General features: G+C 35.1%; 1 long non-coding RNA gene across 1 annotated transcript in view; it reads left to right on the forward strand.

The window, feature by feature from the left end:
* The first annotated feature begins 16 nt into the window (after window positions 1-16).
* LOC108359634 (uncharacterized) overlaps window positions 17-17562 on the forward strand; it is an 18353-nt gene continuing 807 nt past the window's right edge. Inside the window, exons 1-2 of the long non-coding RNA XR_001846965.1 lie at window positions 17-31; window positions 6740-6743. This is a non-coding gene — a long non-coding RNA (uncharacterized LOC108359634). The remainder of the gene's footprint in view (window positions 32-6739; window positions 6744-17562) is intronic.

Consider the following 17562-nt stretch of genomic DNA (forward strand, 5'->3'; position numbering starts at 1 on the left):
GGAAACGCACTTTATCAAAATATCAAAATTTGTCGACTTATGAAATCGAAGCTTTTGGAATCTTCAAAGTATATCGGGTTACCGAAAGTTCTAGAAATACATGAATTTATCGAGTTATCGCAACTAGTCGAGTTACCAGAGTTTATCGAGTTATAGAAATTTATCGATATATACGGAAATTTATTGAGCTATCGATACATATCGAGATATGTAAATTTTTTAACTATTGAAATTTATCCAGTTCTGGAAACGCACAGTTATCTAACATTATCGAAATTTGTAGAGTTGTCTAATTTTATCAAGTTATCGGAATTTTATTGTTTTTGAAATTCATTGAATATATCGAATTGTCGCATTTATCGACTACCTGAAATGGATCGATTTATCTAAATTCAGTAGGTTTTTAAAATTTGTCGAGTTATCGACAATCTTTGTCCGAATTTTCCCCATTCCATCATTTGTCTTTGACACGTAAAATGAGAGCCCCGCACATAAAATTGAACTTGTAGAGTTTCGCACATCACTTGGTAATGGAATATGCCAATTTTTCGTGGGATAGTAAACATTAAGATTGCTCTTTTATCAATGCAGAAAACTCATACTTTAGTGTTGCTAAAATTAAGTCTTATGATGTTCGTGAGCACAACAATTACCGTTTTCGTTCTCTCGTAAACAGTTTTCAATTACTCCTAGTACACTTCTATTCGTACCTCTTCATAGTCAGGCGGTGGAACGTCGACTCCGTCGTTATCGATTGGGGGCTCGGGTTCGTCTTCTCCACTACTTTCAGTGCTGCTGCAATTCATTAGGGTGGTGAAGTGTTCCCTCCATAATTTAAGTACGTTCTGGACATTGGTCACTAGGTCATCATGATTGTTCTTACTGGAGTTCGCGCTGGTCTCGAAACCTTCCGTAGGTCGCCTAACTCTCTAACAAAATATTCGGTAGTTTTTCCCGTTGGCCAGCATTTCAAACATTTCGCACTCACGTATGTATATCGGCCTCTCTCTTCTAATTGCAGCGAATACGTTTCGGTTCCTTATCTATCTCGTCTCTTACATCCACTCCCATTTTTCTCGCCGTGCATTTGATATTTCTTTCTTTTGTGGATTACTTGAAGGGCGGATTGTCAACTTCGCTGTTTGTTTATAATTCTTTTTATTTTTTATTTTTTCTTTTCATTTTGCATTTGTATTGTTACTTTTGTGTCCGTTGCACAGACGCTGTGGAACAAGTATACACTTAAATATTGTCCAGTGGTTGGCCCAACTTCTGCATTATATTCTATAAACTTTTGTATACTTTTTTCACAGTTTGCCACCATTTAAATAAAAACACACAACGAACACTTTGAGAAGAATAAGCAGAAGAAGTGGAATTTGTTGGCTAGTGTCCTGTTGGACATAATCGCGCCTGCATTATTGGTTGATGTTGATGTTGCCACCAGAACCACCAGCACCGCCAAACAGCACCAACAGCACCAACAGCACCAACAGCAGCAGCAGCAGCAGCATCATCAGCAATGTCCGCAGTATACAGCATGTTGTTGATGGAAATTTATTTTGTTTGTTATTTTTGAAGATTATGTGTGTTTTGTAACCTGACAGGGATCAGCATAAAATGTTGCAAGCTATGTTTTATACACACAAATATACATATGTATGTACATATATACAAAATTATTTTTTCTATTTTTTCTTTATTATTGCTATATTACTATTGCTGTTGTTGTTTTGTTTGTCAGCAGCAACAAAGCGTTGATGTGTCGCTGCTACAGTTACATATTTTCCGTTGAGTCGAGTCGAGTCGCGTTGGCGTTTTGTACGATATTTGATGGTGTTAGCGTTACGATTGCTCTACAGCATTGTTTTGTCGGCATCCTTGGTATCCAACCGATGCGTTGCAGTCATTTCAGGCGAGATATTTGTAAAAACAAAAAAGATAGCAAAGGCAAAAGTACATTTGTATATGCATAAATATGTAAAGAAGCATTAGTATTGCAGATAAGTCCTGATTAAATATTCTATGAAATCTGCTTTTGAGTTTTCACAGTTATATGAATGCAGTTATTTAATGGTGGTAAGTATGAAGGTACGTATGTAACACGGCTGCTAGCCGAGAGTGTTTAATTCCAAATTATAAGCCTTTGAAACCACAGACAAGCAGCCATATGGGTGTATACCATACTTAAATATTTTGCACTTCTATACTGGGAACTTTATGTAACTGATCAAATTGAAGGTAAGAATTCTTTTATCTTATATCCTGCCATTTTTGGAATCCGTTAACTGTCGCTCTACCCTTGATTATACCCTGTAAATACATACATACATACATCCCGTGTCATATTTATAATCACACCACATATTGACAAATTATAGCAAAAGTAGCTAATCTTCTTTTTTCAATAAGAGTTTTAAAAATTAAATAAAAATAAAAAAAGAATATTTGTACATTCATTTTTCTTTTCAAAAAAAAATAAAATTTAAAAACTAAAACAAAAACAAATTTAAAAAAATATACAAAAGAAAAATATATAAAAAAAAATCAAAAATTAAAAAAAAATTTTTTAACAATAAAATCTAAAAGGTAAGAGAAAATAAAATAGAAAACGTTATTTTTACAACAATAAAATTTAAAAACTAATAAATAATAAAAAAATAATAATTGTTAAAATAGCAGAAATAATAAAAAAAATCAATTATTAAAAGAAGTTAAAAGAGAATACGTTTTCTTTTTGAAACAATAATATCCAAAAACTAAAAAAAATACATAAAAAACAACATTCTCTTTAAAACCATAAAATCTGAGAATTAAAGGAAAATTAATTAAAAAAGGAAAACATTAAATAAAAAATAAATTCCTAAAAGTTACATACATATATGAAATAAAAAAAATATGTTGCTTATTAATACAAAATCTAAAGAAAATTTAATTAAATAATAAAAGGATTTTTCTTTTTAAAACAATAACAGCTAAAAAAGAAAGAAAGATAACCTAACGAGAAAATTCCAGTTAAAATAAAAGAAAAAATTAATACATTTCTAAAAAAATTACGAAAAAATATATATGTTTTACTTTTTTAAACGATAAAATCTAAAAATTAAAAGAAAATATTATTAAGAAAACAATCAAAAATTAAGGATATTCCTTCCTAAAAATTAAATGAAATTAAAAACAAATATTTGTTTCTGTTTAAAACTATAAAACAAAAAAAAAAATTCTAAAAATCAAATAAAATAAAAAAAATATATTATTTTTCTTTTTAGGACAATGAAATATAGATACCGTGCGACAAAAACAAAAAAAAAATTCAAAACACACGCAAGAATCGGTATACTCACGAAACTATGGGCCAAATATGTAGAGTAAAACTGCGTTGTTAGTGTTTCACTCTGACGTCAGTATTTTTTTTTTTTTAAGGACTTTAAAATTTTGAAGATATGGTTAATTCAAAAAATTATTTAAAAAAAATCGGTGCAATGTAGAATAACAATACGGGTACCAAATGAAAGAGAAAATGCTGTAGAATTTAAAAACAATAAAGTTGTTTGATTTACAAAGCTGAATAAGTATTGAAACTGCGCTTTCCATAAATTTTATTTTTTTAAGTTATTAAAGATTGCAGGACGTAATTCGACGATGTGTTGCTGTGTATATTAGTCCTAAAACAATAATTTTTTCAAAACTAAATATTGCAAATTTTCAAGGATATTTAGGGTCAAAATTTGTTAAGGACATTTTCCATACCCATTCTTTCTTATGTATAAAAAAATGCATTCTGTTGTAATTCTGCAGATTTTTTTCTCTTATATGATACCTTATTGTTATCCCACATTAAACTGAATTTTTTAAATACATTTTTGGAATAATCATATTTTGTAAATTTCAAAGTCCTTTAAACAAATCTTGACATCAGAGAGAAAAACTAATTATGTACGTAGTTTTACTATAATTTGCTCATAGTTTCGCAAAGATATTATTTTTTTTGTGTGCAAAATTTACTGTCGCACGGTGTAATAAATAAAAGAAAATTTTTTTAAAAACAAAATTAAAATAGAAAAAAGGAATAAAAACTCGGCTCCCCGAATTGAACTGTGTCTTGTGTCTTGGTCTAGCTCAGGACTAATTCAGTACCATTTCGGGACTAGTACAAGACTAGTTTAGGACCATTTCGGCGCTAGCTCAAGAAGTATAATTTTGGGACCGTTTCCGGACCATTCTGAGCCTCGTTCACGCCCATTGGAGGTCTATTTTGGTACTAATTCTACAATATTTCAAGACTAAATAGTTCAGGAACATTTCGCGACTAGTTCGGAAAAATTTTGGTGCCATTTCGGAACCGACCATTTATTGCTATTTCGGGACTAGTTCTGCGCCCCTTGAGATTAGTTCAGGATTATTTCGGAAAACTTCAGGCTCATTACGAGCTTAGTTTTAGACCATTTGGAAAATGGTTCGGGTCTATTTAAGGAGAGTTTCGGGATAGTTAAGGACTACTTCAGATCCATTTCGGGACTAGGTCAGGAACATTTCGGTTCCAGTTTGTGGTCATTTTTTGACTAGTTTAGTAATATTTCGGTGTTGGTTCGCGAACATTTGGGGACTTATAAGCGACCATTTCCGGGCCTCTTCGAGACTACTTCGAAATCATTTCGGCACAAGTTCATCAATTTTTGCAGAACCACTTCTGCACTACTTCAGCTCAATTTTGGGACTAGTTCGGGGTCATTTCAGGGTAGTTTGAAATTAGCTACATAATGATCCTGAAATAGTCCTGAACTATAAGCGAAGTAGTTATGAAAAAGTCCTGTACTGGTCTTGACAAAATGAAATGAAATTAATATTTAATTTCTTGCCTAACCTATTTATGTCTGTATGTAAGTGAATGGTTCGACAAGCCGTTTACATATCAAATGTCATGAGTACTCATGTCTTTTTAAGTACATATTGCACAAAATTTGAATCTAGGATTTATACAATTTTTGTTAAAGAATAAACTATATTTTTACTTATAAAAAATAACTAGAAATAAATTGTTAAAACTAGTTAATATATGGTGCGCTTATAATTATGACAAGGGGTGTATATGTGTGTATAAATGTAGGTATGTACGCTTATGTATATTTAAGATTTATACATTAACGCTTTGTCCCCACCCTCTTCAACAGTCTCATCTCGTTTGTTTTACGCTATCGCCCTTTGGGGCTTCTCACCTTCGCTTTCCTTTAATTTTATTTTATTTTAACCTTAAAACCATAAATGTCTGTAAAAGGTTTGATTTATTTCATAAACTTTTGTGCTTTGTTCCCGTTTTTGATATGCTTTTGTATATGTGTGTGTGTGTGTGTGTTGCCCGAATATCTATACTTTGTCACTGTATTTCACAGAACCATAAAATATTTCGACGAGTGAGAGATATGTTGGAAGAAAAAGTGTGTGGGTAAGGAAACGAACGAGCATTAGGCTAAGGAGATGTGTTCACCTTCCCATTTTATGCAACTTAGATATAAATAGTAATTAAGATTTTTGTTCATTCCATAAATTTCACAGGTTTGATACAAAAGAGGGCATCAGAGTTCAGTTTGACAGCACTGGTGCACTTTAGTCTTTTTCTGAAAAAGTTTTCTTTAAAAATCATATACTAGGAGAAAACGACGTAAAACTTTGGGCGTGTTCGTCCTTCTTGAGTGGCAGTTACACTCTACACGACCACACTCTACACGACCACACTCTACCCCGACTATTGTGTTAGACTGGTAGCGTGAACAGCCCACGTGCGAGACGCATTAACTAATCAGTTGGAGCCTTGGATCGTACAAGAGAGAAAAAGAGAGCATCACTGGTGTGTGGGCGACTTCAAACAGGAGTTATTTTTGGATCAATCACCTCGCTACACCATGGATAGAACCTTTCTAGCAACCTTGTTCGCAGGGCTTGAGAGTGAAAAATAAAGACCAGTGAAGACATTGAAGCAGCCTCGGATGATTACGCTCATCATCGCTGACAAGCCCCGCATACGAAACAAGGACTTGGATTTACGGATATGAACCTGAAAAGTCCGCGACTCCTCTGTCCAATCGCTGCAAAGTAAAAGGCTGACATAACCGTAGCACAGGATAAGCCATGGTGTAAAAAGTTTGCCATGTGACGGCGCACAAATTTTGTGCAGATTTTGCGGTTGGGCGTCGTTTACGACACCGATTTATCACCTACCGTAAAAAGAAAGTCAAGATTCGCTTGAAAGTTAAGTTCAACTATATAAGCCTAATTTTTGCGAACTATTGGGAGGAGAAGGACGTTGAGACCAAAGAGCGATTCTATGAGCGCTTCGATAAAGTATATGAGAGCTATCCCTGTCACCACGTTGTTGTTGTAGTGGTACTGTTAGTCCCTGCCTAAAGCGGCTAGTCCGTTAATGGTTGTCATTAAGCTTAAGTAATGGTAGGCCCTGGAAATGTGCCTTTTCGTCAGTGTCGGTACAAAAGGTGAGCGCTGTTAGCTGAGGGGCTTTAAGTGGACAGATTAAGATAGCTGTTGTCGCGGAGGAATTTTCACAAGCCGTTCACATGTTTGCTATGTCAGAGTTGAGTCTGAATAAATACGAGTTCAGTCGCCTGCGGTATCCAGACAGCTAAAGCTCCTCATCTTCTATGGGCATTTATTGGACGAGAGTCTCTGAGGGTGGTGACGGACTCTCTGTGAATGACAATTACGGCTTGTCAGGTTCTTTAGTGAGTCAAGTGTGTTTGGAGCGCGTCTATGAACTCGATATGATGCCTTCTGGCGGGCCATGGAGGAGGCTCTGCCTCAAGCTTGTTCTATTTGGATTTTCGCTTCAGCAGCTGCCAACTAGAAACTGTTTGCTGGGCCTTAAGTTGTGCTCTTTAACTGAGAACTTCTGGACCTCGCTGTGTAGGTGGTTTTCAGGCGACATCAGAAAGCATCCCGTAGTTCGGCGTTCTGGCTAGTCTTTAGCTAGTATCCAGTTACCTAAAAGGAGCAGCACAATTAGGAAAACCGCCTTATTGCCTTTGTCAGAAGTGCTTCCGGCGAGCGACTGGAAGTCTTTGTTGCACTCTGTACTATGTTGCCAATTTCCGTTGTGTGCGCGAAGAAACAGAGAGAGCTATCAAGGATAACCGCTAAAACTTTGGAGGCTTTTACCGTCGGAATTGGCGTGCCATCGACATTGATACCTAACTGTAGCTTAACCTCCTTTGTCTGTCATGCTTGGTGACTTTAACAACAGTCAACATGAGACCCGATGCTATAAAGAACGTATGATAGAAAGTTTCCTTCGAAATGGGCAGCCGAGAACTTCCGCAACCGGCGCTTACTCCTGCTTAACCAAGCAACTCCACATCGCCGCACATAAAATAGCAGTTATGCTGTGCTGCGGAAAATGGAACTAAAAGAAAAGGAAAATACAGGCACCATACAGGAAAATTCGATCAGAAAATATTGTAGCAAAAGGATTGTTTCAATACCAGCTAGTTTCTGTAGAAACGATTGTGGAAATCTGGTAAATGTCCACAGTTCATTTGAGGTATAGAGGGAACACTTCTTAAGGCTTTATAATGCAGACACCGGTGGAAAGGTCGGATGAAGAAGAATGTAAGCCAATGTGTACGTAACGTGCTCAGGTCATCATCAAAAGGAAAAAGTCCTCTGAGCCCATGGCATATTGGCTGAGCTGTTCAAAGCTAATGGCTTAGAGCTAGATGGGCGCATTTACCGGAACACTAGAAATTAAGTGTAATCTGCACAATCCACAAAAATGTTGACACTGCTGTTTGCGTCAACTATCGTGGGAAAAGCCTTCTCAGCATGGCTTATAAGATCCTATGGGCGATACTATTTGAAAGAGTGCAGCGCTTCATCGGCCAACTGTTTGTACCTAATCAGCGAGGCTTCAGAACTAGCAAATGCGCTATTACTACTGCTATGACGTTGAATACGACCTTTAGCTCAGTCCAGAGCAGATTCACTTCCATGCGACTTCTTTAATCTGATATTGGAAATCGTAATACGTGCTAGCTGTCTAAATTCCAGTGGCTTTATATACCAGTATAATAAACACACGATGCTGCTTCGGTAAGTAGAAAATATAGATTTCGTTGGCCTCAAAAACAGGGTCTTCAATGCGCCATTTTTCAGCCCTGGGTTGCAGCCACAAAGAGGTCGGTCCAGCTGTGTATGAAAAGGAAGTTTTCCCTGACAACAAACAAAGACCATTTGCATATTGGCACATGGTCGTCACTGTTGACAGCTACACTTTCAAGGTAGTGAAGAACTTTGTCTATCTGGGATCCATCGTGAGTACCACCAGTTATGGCAGCATAGATATCGAGAGGAATATCACTTTTCCACCACGTGCTACGGACAGAATTGAATTATTATCAAGTTCAAAAGAACCTACATTTCTACATTCGCTGTGAATAACTGGTGTAAATTCGCAGAGGAGACAGGGCAATGGCCAAGTTTTTTGCTATCGGCCTAAATCGACAAGCGGTCTTAGAACCAAATAAGAAGAGGAAATGGTAAAAGCTACTGGGCAGTTCCGCCATTGTTCTCTTTACGGTATGAAGGTCGACAATGTTTATCGTTGCTTTGTTGGTTGCTTTCAGTGCCTTCCAGTCGCTGCTCAGAATTCAATTAGCGCGTTTTTCGCCAAGTTTATGCACTTCTCGCGGGGGATATTTGTCTATATGCCCTATGTAGCTTGGTCTAACCTTTTTCATCGAAGTATGTTTATCGATTTCTAATGTCTGCGAAAAAATATTAAAGAACACATGCAAAATCTGGTATGAAGCTTTGTAAATACATACATTAATCGCTCAAATTATCCTAATTGTATTTGTAAAATGACATGCTAAATGCTTTCATTTTTTATGCTTAAGAACCGGTTAACGTATTTGTCTTTTCTCGTATATTTAGTTGAAGGTATTTAGAAACTGACGCCGTAAAGATCATATCACGTTTAGTTCAGTCGTTGCGTGGCAGTTGTAACTTTGTAGCAAAAGACAAAAAAAAAAAAAAAACAAACAGGGGTCACACCAAATGCGTTGTGCGAATCGTAAATTACAAGCAAAATGTGTTGCCACTACCCCGTCGTACGAAAGTGGGCACTGACCGGCTTACACCGCGATGCAACAGATTTCAACACAGGCTTGACCCTTCGGCAACGATAACTACATACATATACATATGCATACATATCTACATAAAGCAGCAGCCAAACCCAAATGCATACTTAGTTACATACATACATACAACTCGCATACATTAGTAAAGCTGCACGAAACCTAAGATGAAAAGTAAATAGCAAAACAAAGCTAAAGAAATGGCAGACATCGGTGGAAAATTTATAAGTCAGTAAGCGTATATGTATGTAGGTATGTTAGTAACTAAGTAAGCAAGTACCAGCCTAAAACAGCAAATATCCTCAGGCGATCTAAGTAAGGTAGTGTAATCCGCATAAAAATCGCAGTTCAATATGTTCGTTTGACAGTGGGAAAGATATTTCACTGCAGATACACAAATTAAATGCTTGTAACTCGTGCACGATCATCATTACGAATGCAAAAACTGAACGCAGCTTCATCTCGATTCATACTCGTTCGTACACACTCATACTTGATTCTATTTCGCTTCTGTTCCTGTGGATTTTATAGATATACTAGATAATGTTACAATTTGGCTGGCTGATATGTATTGAGCTTCTGGTTACTGAGGAGCAGCTTCGGTTGGCATAGCAATGAATCTACTTACATACATATATCGTATATACATATTTATGTATATCTACTAAGGTATGTATGTACAGCCAGTGGCGGATTTGAATATTTTTCACCCCGAGGCAATTCAGAATTTGCCGCCCTTTTTCCGATGAGGAAAATATTTTGAGGTAAAAGTACCAGTTTTGGAACGACTAGCAGTAAATAGTAATATTAAAGTTTATATTATTTATTATACTTTTAAGAAAAAAAGTGGTATTTGCCTTGAGTAAAGGTTTTCAAATTTTAAAGAAAGCCATCATCAACAAACTTTTTTCACTTGATAAGTTGTAATCCCCAAAATACTAAGTTAGTATTTTTAAATATTATCATTTCAATAATATCAAAAATACCTAACAGTGTTGTCCTATTTTTTGATTGTGTAATTGAATCTCAATTTTATGTTATGTTACTTTAAAAAACTTTTATACTTTTTAACTCAAATTTTGCCGCCCTTTAATTTTTCCGCCCTAGGCACCTGCCTATGTTGCCTTTACGGTAAATCCGCCACTGTGTACAGCGCACCCTCGATAAAAGCAACCGATCAAATTAGGGACTATTTCGTTGCAATTGCTGAACCACAAAAGTATTCAGCTTTAAGGGCTTTTTGTAGCTCTCAAGAAAAACGAAAAATTCATATAAAATGAGGCAATAGAAATTGAAAACAAATGAAAATATCACAATTTCTTAAATCATTTTGCAGCTCTCAAGAAAAAAAGGCTTGAATACTTATTTCTTCAAGAAGTTTTAAAGCTAAAGCAAAGTAATATCTCAAAATCGTAAAACCCAGATAAAATGTTAAATTACTACTCAGTACAATAAAACTAAAAGCAAAAAGGAAGGTAGTATCTTAAAGACATCATGCCTGTCATGAATATAAGCAAAAGGAAAACTACCAAAACATTTTTAGTCTAAAAATATTAAATTTAAGATACCTTAGCCTTTTAAATGAACGAGTTACGTAACAAAAACGTATTTCAGAACAATCAGTAAGTATATATTTTATAGAGAACCGATACTGGTGATTTTTTCAGTAAACCTTGTTTGATTGATATGTAGGAAGCTCACAACATTTCATGGTTTTAACTGTCTAAGTGAATGAAATTAAGAGCAAAATCTATTATTTGAACAATCAGTTGTATGTACTCGTATAAATTTTCTATGTACAGCGTGGCGACGAATAACTGTTACCCAGTTTTTTTTTGAGAAATAAAAGGGTCCTTTATAAATTTTGCGAAAAAATTATTTTATTGTTAATTTTCCACAGATTTTACTTTAGTTGTATTAGTTAGTTTTTAAATTTTAATCCTTATCTACATTTGCCAGCAGTGTAAACCTTGAGAGAAAAGTTCATTTGGCACGCAAGTCTTTTTCAGGTGTATTTTTTCTTAGGCTTTGTATAAAAAAAAGTACAAAAAAGAAAAAAACTGTATAAGGTTGGTCGAATGAATGACCGTCCTAGTCACCAGTCCCGAGTCTATTAGATTTTTGAGTATGAGGCCTTATTTTGGACAGAAGGGGGAGTATAAGGGACTCAAAATGGAGAAAATTAGCCTATGGTTACAGAAGATATGGAACAAATTAACTGACGAGGACCTGCGTGCCAAATGAACTTTTCTCTCAAAGTTTACACTGCTGGCAAATGTAAATAAGGATTAAAATTTAAAAACTAATTAATACAACTAAAGTAAAATCTGTGGAAAATTAACAATAACGTACTTTTTTCGCAAAATCTATAAAGGACTCTTCTATTTCTCAAAAAAACCTGGGTAACAGTTATTCGTCGCCACGCTGTATATTGGTCCCATCTTTTTGGCACCAACAATACACTAAACTGCGATTAATAAACTAAACTGAGTGAATAGTTTGCGTTCATACAAAAAGAATTTTAAATATAGAAAATGTTGAATATCTACGAGTACAGTTTTTTTTCAGCTTAACTACTTAGACTGAGCATTGCCCGGAGTGCGTCTATTTTTTAAAGTTTGTAAAAATTAAATGAAGATCAATTTATAAATGTATTTTATTAGCAATACGCCAATAAGAACTTTGAAATTGAATAGTTTCTTATTAGCACTAATGCTAACAGATAAATAATAATTTTTTTTTTTTTTTTGTTTTTTTTTGTGGTGTCCCAACTCGTGAACAGACGACGTATAATTTGCCATTGTGATTTTCCTTGTGCTTTATTGATAGTCATTGCAAAGGCAAGACCACACATAATTACAAGTGAAAAAATAATCAGATGTTTTCCAGAAACATTTATAGATATTGTGCTACAGGTTTACACTCAATATCTATAAAAAAAAAAAAAAAAACACTTTAAACGCACTCTGACAAATCCTGCAAGAAAAGTTCTATTAAGTGCTGCACGCATATACGTGCAAACTTTTGAGCAGATTGTGGGCTTTAGAATCTCATTGTGTTTTGCACTTAATTGCGGTTTTCGCCAATTACCGGTGGATCGGTCTCCTTAATATTATACGGTCCTATCCAAGATACTGTACGAAAGGCTGAAACCCCTTATGAACCAACTGATTGGGCCGTATCTGTATGTCTCCAGACCTGAAAATCCCCCCATTTGACTGCCAAACTAATACGGCTATGTAGAGTGATGTTGAGCGCGACTTTTTGCTTCACCAAACAAAGTTTTTGACATGCGATTCAATATGGTGCATCTTTTTTTGTCTGATGTTAGAAATCGTAATAGGAATAGCAAAAGTGAGATGCTGCTGACTTTTACAGATTCCATTAACACCAGGGCTGTCAGCGCAGAATTCTAAAACTAAGAGAAGGAGGCAAAAGAGATTGGTCTAACTGTAAGCGAGGATCTAGCAACAATAATGTCAGCTGGAAGATCAAACAAAGCAGAACTCTTTTCAACAAGTGCTAATTAAGTACTTTGGGCGCGTTAGGCAATGATAAGCTGCCCTCTCTCTCTCTCTCTCTCTCTCTCTCTCTCTCACTCTCTCTCTCTCTCACTCTACGTATAAGCTCTACAAATCACTTATCATAAACGTCCTTACATACGGTAAAGAAATTATGAACTAGAATTTGAAGCCGGTGGAGCTTTTCAAATAACGATCTATGGCCTATTCGTTTTGGCAACAGCACCGAAAGGCCAAGTGTAAAAAGAAACTGTTTGCTCTCGGTGTGAACAACTTCGCAAAGGAGAGATACTACAATTTTACGCAGTTTATTATTCACAGCCAAACCGAAAAACGGTTGAAATACCAAATAAGGAGCGATTAGTATGTCTGGTGGGCTAAACATTGGTTTGCCCACGCCAAGCTTCGGGGCTCGTTATATGAGGAATAGGCTAAGTAGTATGAAGAACACGAACTCAAAGCCCCGAAATATCGCCCTGACCAGACACGAAGACATGTACATTAGGGTGGTTCAAAAAATATATTTCCCAGCCAACCTCCAAAATTGAAGAATATTGAAAATAACGACAACCCATTTTTTTTTTTTTTTGAAATGGGTTAACATTTAACCCATAAAAAGTGACGTTATTTTACATACTTTAAAGGATATCTTCGTCGTATCCAAAAGAGAGAAAAACGGAAGAAGAGCAACAATTTAAAGCTTTCCATATCTATGCAAATCTGCTTTTATTTGTAATTTTTTTATTTATTTCAATAGTGCTATTGAGCTTTGTACCACGATTATAACTTTTATGAAAAATGGAAAAAGCAACAAAGTCTAGAAAGAAAAGACTGATGAGGAGATGTGGTGATCTCTGAAATTGCAGATATAACTTCTACCGCTTAGGCTATGTTGCCTTTTCCATTTTTCTTAAAAAAAATTTAAAAGAAATGGTACAAAAAACACTGTGTATTGAATATAAATAGTTTTTTTTTTAAGCAGCCTAAGTCGGGATAAGTCAATATTGGGTTTTTATTATTACAAAATCCATAATGGTCCATTAATTACGGTTTAAAGAAAAAATCTTTTTTTTTTTTAGATTTATAAATTTGAGTCCGACCACTTTAATTTAAAGGCACAGATTTAAACGCCACAATAAAATTGACACATTTTTTATTTATTTTGAACCACTCTAATGTACATATTTACGGAAAGGTATGTAAGTCATGTAATGTAGGAACTTACTTTTTCGAGATGTACATGCATACATACATATGTATAACACAACAATTCGCATCCCTATGGCCTGTCCGCACAACTATAATCCTTGTCTGCCGCCTTACCTCAGCTAAACAAAAGTCTGGCGAACGTTCTTCTGGAGAACAAAACAAGAACAAAAGTTTTGAGAACTTAACGTTAAAAATTAGGGCTGTGCGATTAATTGATTACTCAAAATTTTAATTAACCATAAAGTAAATAACTCAATTATTCGATTAATTGGAAATTATGATTACTCAAAAGTTCAGTTACTCGAGTAATCAAGATTTTTGATTAACCAAAAACAAAAATATTTGAGTAAAATGCTTTATGATTAATCAACATTTCGAGTAAAATGAGTAATCAACATTTCAACTCTTTACATTTGTATAGGGCTGCCAGAAGTCCCGCTTTTCCCGGACATGTCCCGGTTTTGGACTATTTGTCCCGGTGTCCCAGTCCAACCTTAAAATGTCCCGGGTTTCGTTTTAGTGTCCCGGTTTTTGATTTGATTGCACAAATTTGAATAGAAGTTCAAAAATCACTACACTAAGAGAAAAAACGCGTTGTAATATTCAGAAAAATGTTATGAATTCATTGAGGGAAATAACGCATAGTAAACATGAATATTTTCAATTTGATTATCGTTTAAAAATGTTCGTATTTAAAAATAATACTTTCATAACACGAACGCGTCGTGTTGATTCAAACTCAACATTTAAATGCACATTTACATGTCTAACTGTAGTTGAGTGCACGAGGATGCTTGCCACAATTTGCTAATTTTCAGAGGGTCAGGGTTTAATTCCCATTACAACCATCACGGAATTTAAATACTTTTTTAACTTAATTATGAAAAAGCAATCGGTAATTGCAAATCTCTTCATTTTAATATGGGCCTATTTGAATTGAATATTTCTATACTAAATACTAAAATGTGTATACTTAAATGTATTACGAGTTGGGTTGGTGCTCTTTCATATGCGTATTTTTTTAATTTAGCACGCTTTTTTAATTCTAAACTACTTTCTCTCAGTGCACCGGTTTAATTTGTGAAATATGTAGTTACATTTCGGGATAGTTGAACTTTGGACAAGCAATAGTTGATGATTAGTATATGAACCTAAGTACGTTCATAATGACGTGCACAGAGTTTTACAATTATATTAAGGAAAATACAGAAGTTTTGAAACAAGTTCACAGCAACGAAAAATATGACTGATATTTTAATGTTATCTTGTACTAAATTTTTTTCGTTCATGAAACCTAGAGTATGTACTTATAAGTACAGTGCCGTATAAAATTATTGGCTCAGAGGCTCTTTCATCAGATCACAATTTCTAATCAGATCTTTTAGAAAAATTTTGAAAATGTAGCTTTTGAGCCAATTAATGAAGTGCAAGTCCGAAGTTGCCAGCATATTTCGTTGATTTTTAGCATTTATATTTTTTGCTGACAGTGTCTTCCATATAATAAGAATTATCGAACATAGTTTGAATGGAAGAAGCAATCAGTAAAAACAATACCAAAAATTAACTAAAATTTAATGGGCTGCCAAACTTCATTTTAAAAATTTGTATAAAAAGTCTGATTTGAATGTTGCAAATTTGTATGCAAATTTGTTGAATCTTCCCTAGTTTAACACAAAGTTTAACAATTTTATTTTTATGATTTTTCATATATTTAGTATAAACTGTATTTGTATAAAGAATAAAAAAAGGTTCATGCATTGTCAAAAATTCTGTGCTTTAGTTGTAATAAGTTGTTTTGTTTTGTTGGCGTACGTTGTAATGATATCATGATCTCATGTTTTTATGTCTTTGTTTTTGTCTGTCAAAATAAAATTTCACTACATCCTTTCGCACGTCGAAATGAAAGGGAATTGAGCGAGAGGCCCTCCCTCAAGTGTCCCGGTGCAACATTTTTTTTTTTGAGTAATCATATTTCAATTCTTGATTAATCATCGCCCTATTAAAAATAACGTTTTTAATCCGTAGATCCATTGCTCAAGACTTCGGGGATCTACATACATACATATGTACTTTGTAGTTTGAAATACAATACTTTTAGATTAAGTAGCTTTCATAAAATGAGTTCACATTTATTAGCTTGTTCTCAACAGTTATGTACATAAAATAACTAAAGAAGCCGCTACTTAAATAATCATTATAATCTATTCTATATACATATTCTATTGTTTGCATATACAAATGAATTATACATAAGTGTGTGATGTCACATATTTATAATAAAAGCTTCATATGTATGTACTCTTAGCTTTGATTTTACGATTTGTCTACACATGCCACTGTTTACTAACTGAATTTCTTATTATTACTTTAGCAAACAATCTTGGCGATGCTACTTACATGATTGCCGACATCAAGTATGTACATAGCAGCTGCGGTTGCGCACTTGCGTGTAGTACGCACCCGCGCACACCTTCGTTCATATCTAAGCAACACCATATTTGTTTTGTCGCTACACTACACACGTACATACATACATACTACACCTTGTCATTAGGTGCACTTGCTTAGCGCAATTGTCGCCGTTGGCAGACATCTTGTATGCACAACTGATGCAATGCGGTCGCAAGTCCGCACCATTGCAACGCACCATCATTGTCACCATTTCTTAAGCTCACACATGGACGCGCGCTCGCATAAAACTTCAAAGCGTTTAGTTAATTAATTTAGATTGTGATGTAAACACCCATAAAAATGCACTGCCAGTTTCATTCCATACCTTTTATGCAGGCGCAGCTTTGCTTGCGCTAATTCTTTTTGAGCGACATCTTCAAGCCTTTTGTTTCGCCGCCTGAGTTAGAGTTGCAGTAACAGTGTTGACATGTGTAACATACCACATGTGGTACACACTTGTATATGTAACGGGTGATTTTTTAAGAGCTTGATACCTTTTTTTTTTAAAAAAACGCATAAACTTTGCAAAATCTCATCGGTTCTTTATTTGAAACGTTAGATTGGTCCATGACATTTACTTTTTGAAGATAATTTCATTTAAATGTTGACCGCGGCTGCGTCTTAGGTGGTCCATTCGGAAAGTCCAATTTTGGGCAACTTTTTCGAGCATTTCGGCCGGAATAGCCCGAATTTCTTCGGAAATGTTGTCTTCCAAAGCTGGAATAGTTGCTGGCTTATTTCTGTAGACTTTAGACTTGACGTAGCCCCACAAAAAATAGTCTAAAGGCGTCAAATCGCATGATCTTGGTGGCCAACTTACCGGTCCATTTCTTGAGATGAATTGTTCTCCGAAGTTTTCCCTCAAAATGGCCATAGAATCGCGAGCTGTGTGGCATGTAGCGCCATCTTGTTGAAACCACATGTCAACCAAGTTCAGTTCTTCCATTTTTGGCAACAAAAAGTTTGTTAGCATCGAACGATAGCGATCGCCATTCACCGTAACGTTGCGTCCAACAGCATCTTTGAAAAAATACGGTCCAATGATTCCACCAGCGTACAAACCACACCAAACAGTGCATTTTTCGGGATGCATGGGCAGTTCTTGAACGGCTTCTGGTTGCTCTTCACTCCAAATGCGGCAATTTTGCTTATTTACGAAGCCATTCAACCAGAAATGAGCCTCATCGCTGAACAAAATTTGTCGATAAAAAAGCGGATTTTCTGCCAACTTTTCT

This window comes from Rhagoletis zephyria, unplaced genomic scaffold (assembly GCF_001687245.7).
Source record: "Rhagoletis zephyria isolate East Lansing unplaced genomic scaffold, Rhagoletis_zephyria_1.1 Rzeph_scaffold_00426, whole genome shotgun sequence".
NCBI lineage: Eukaryota > Metazoa > Arthropoda > Insecta > Diptera > Tephritidae > Rhagoletis > Rhagoletis zephyria.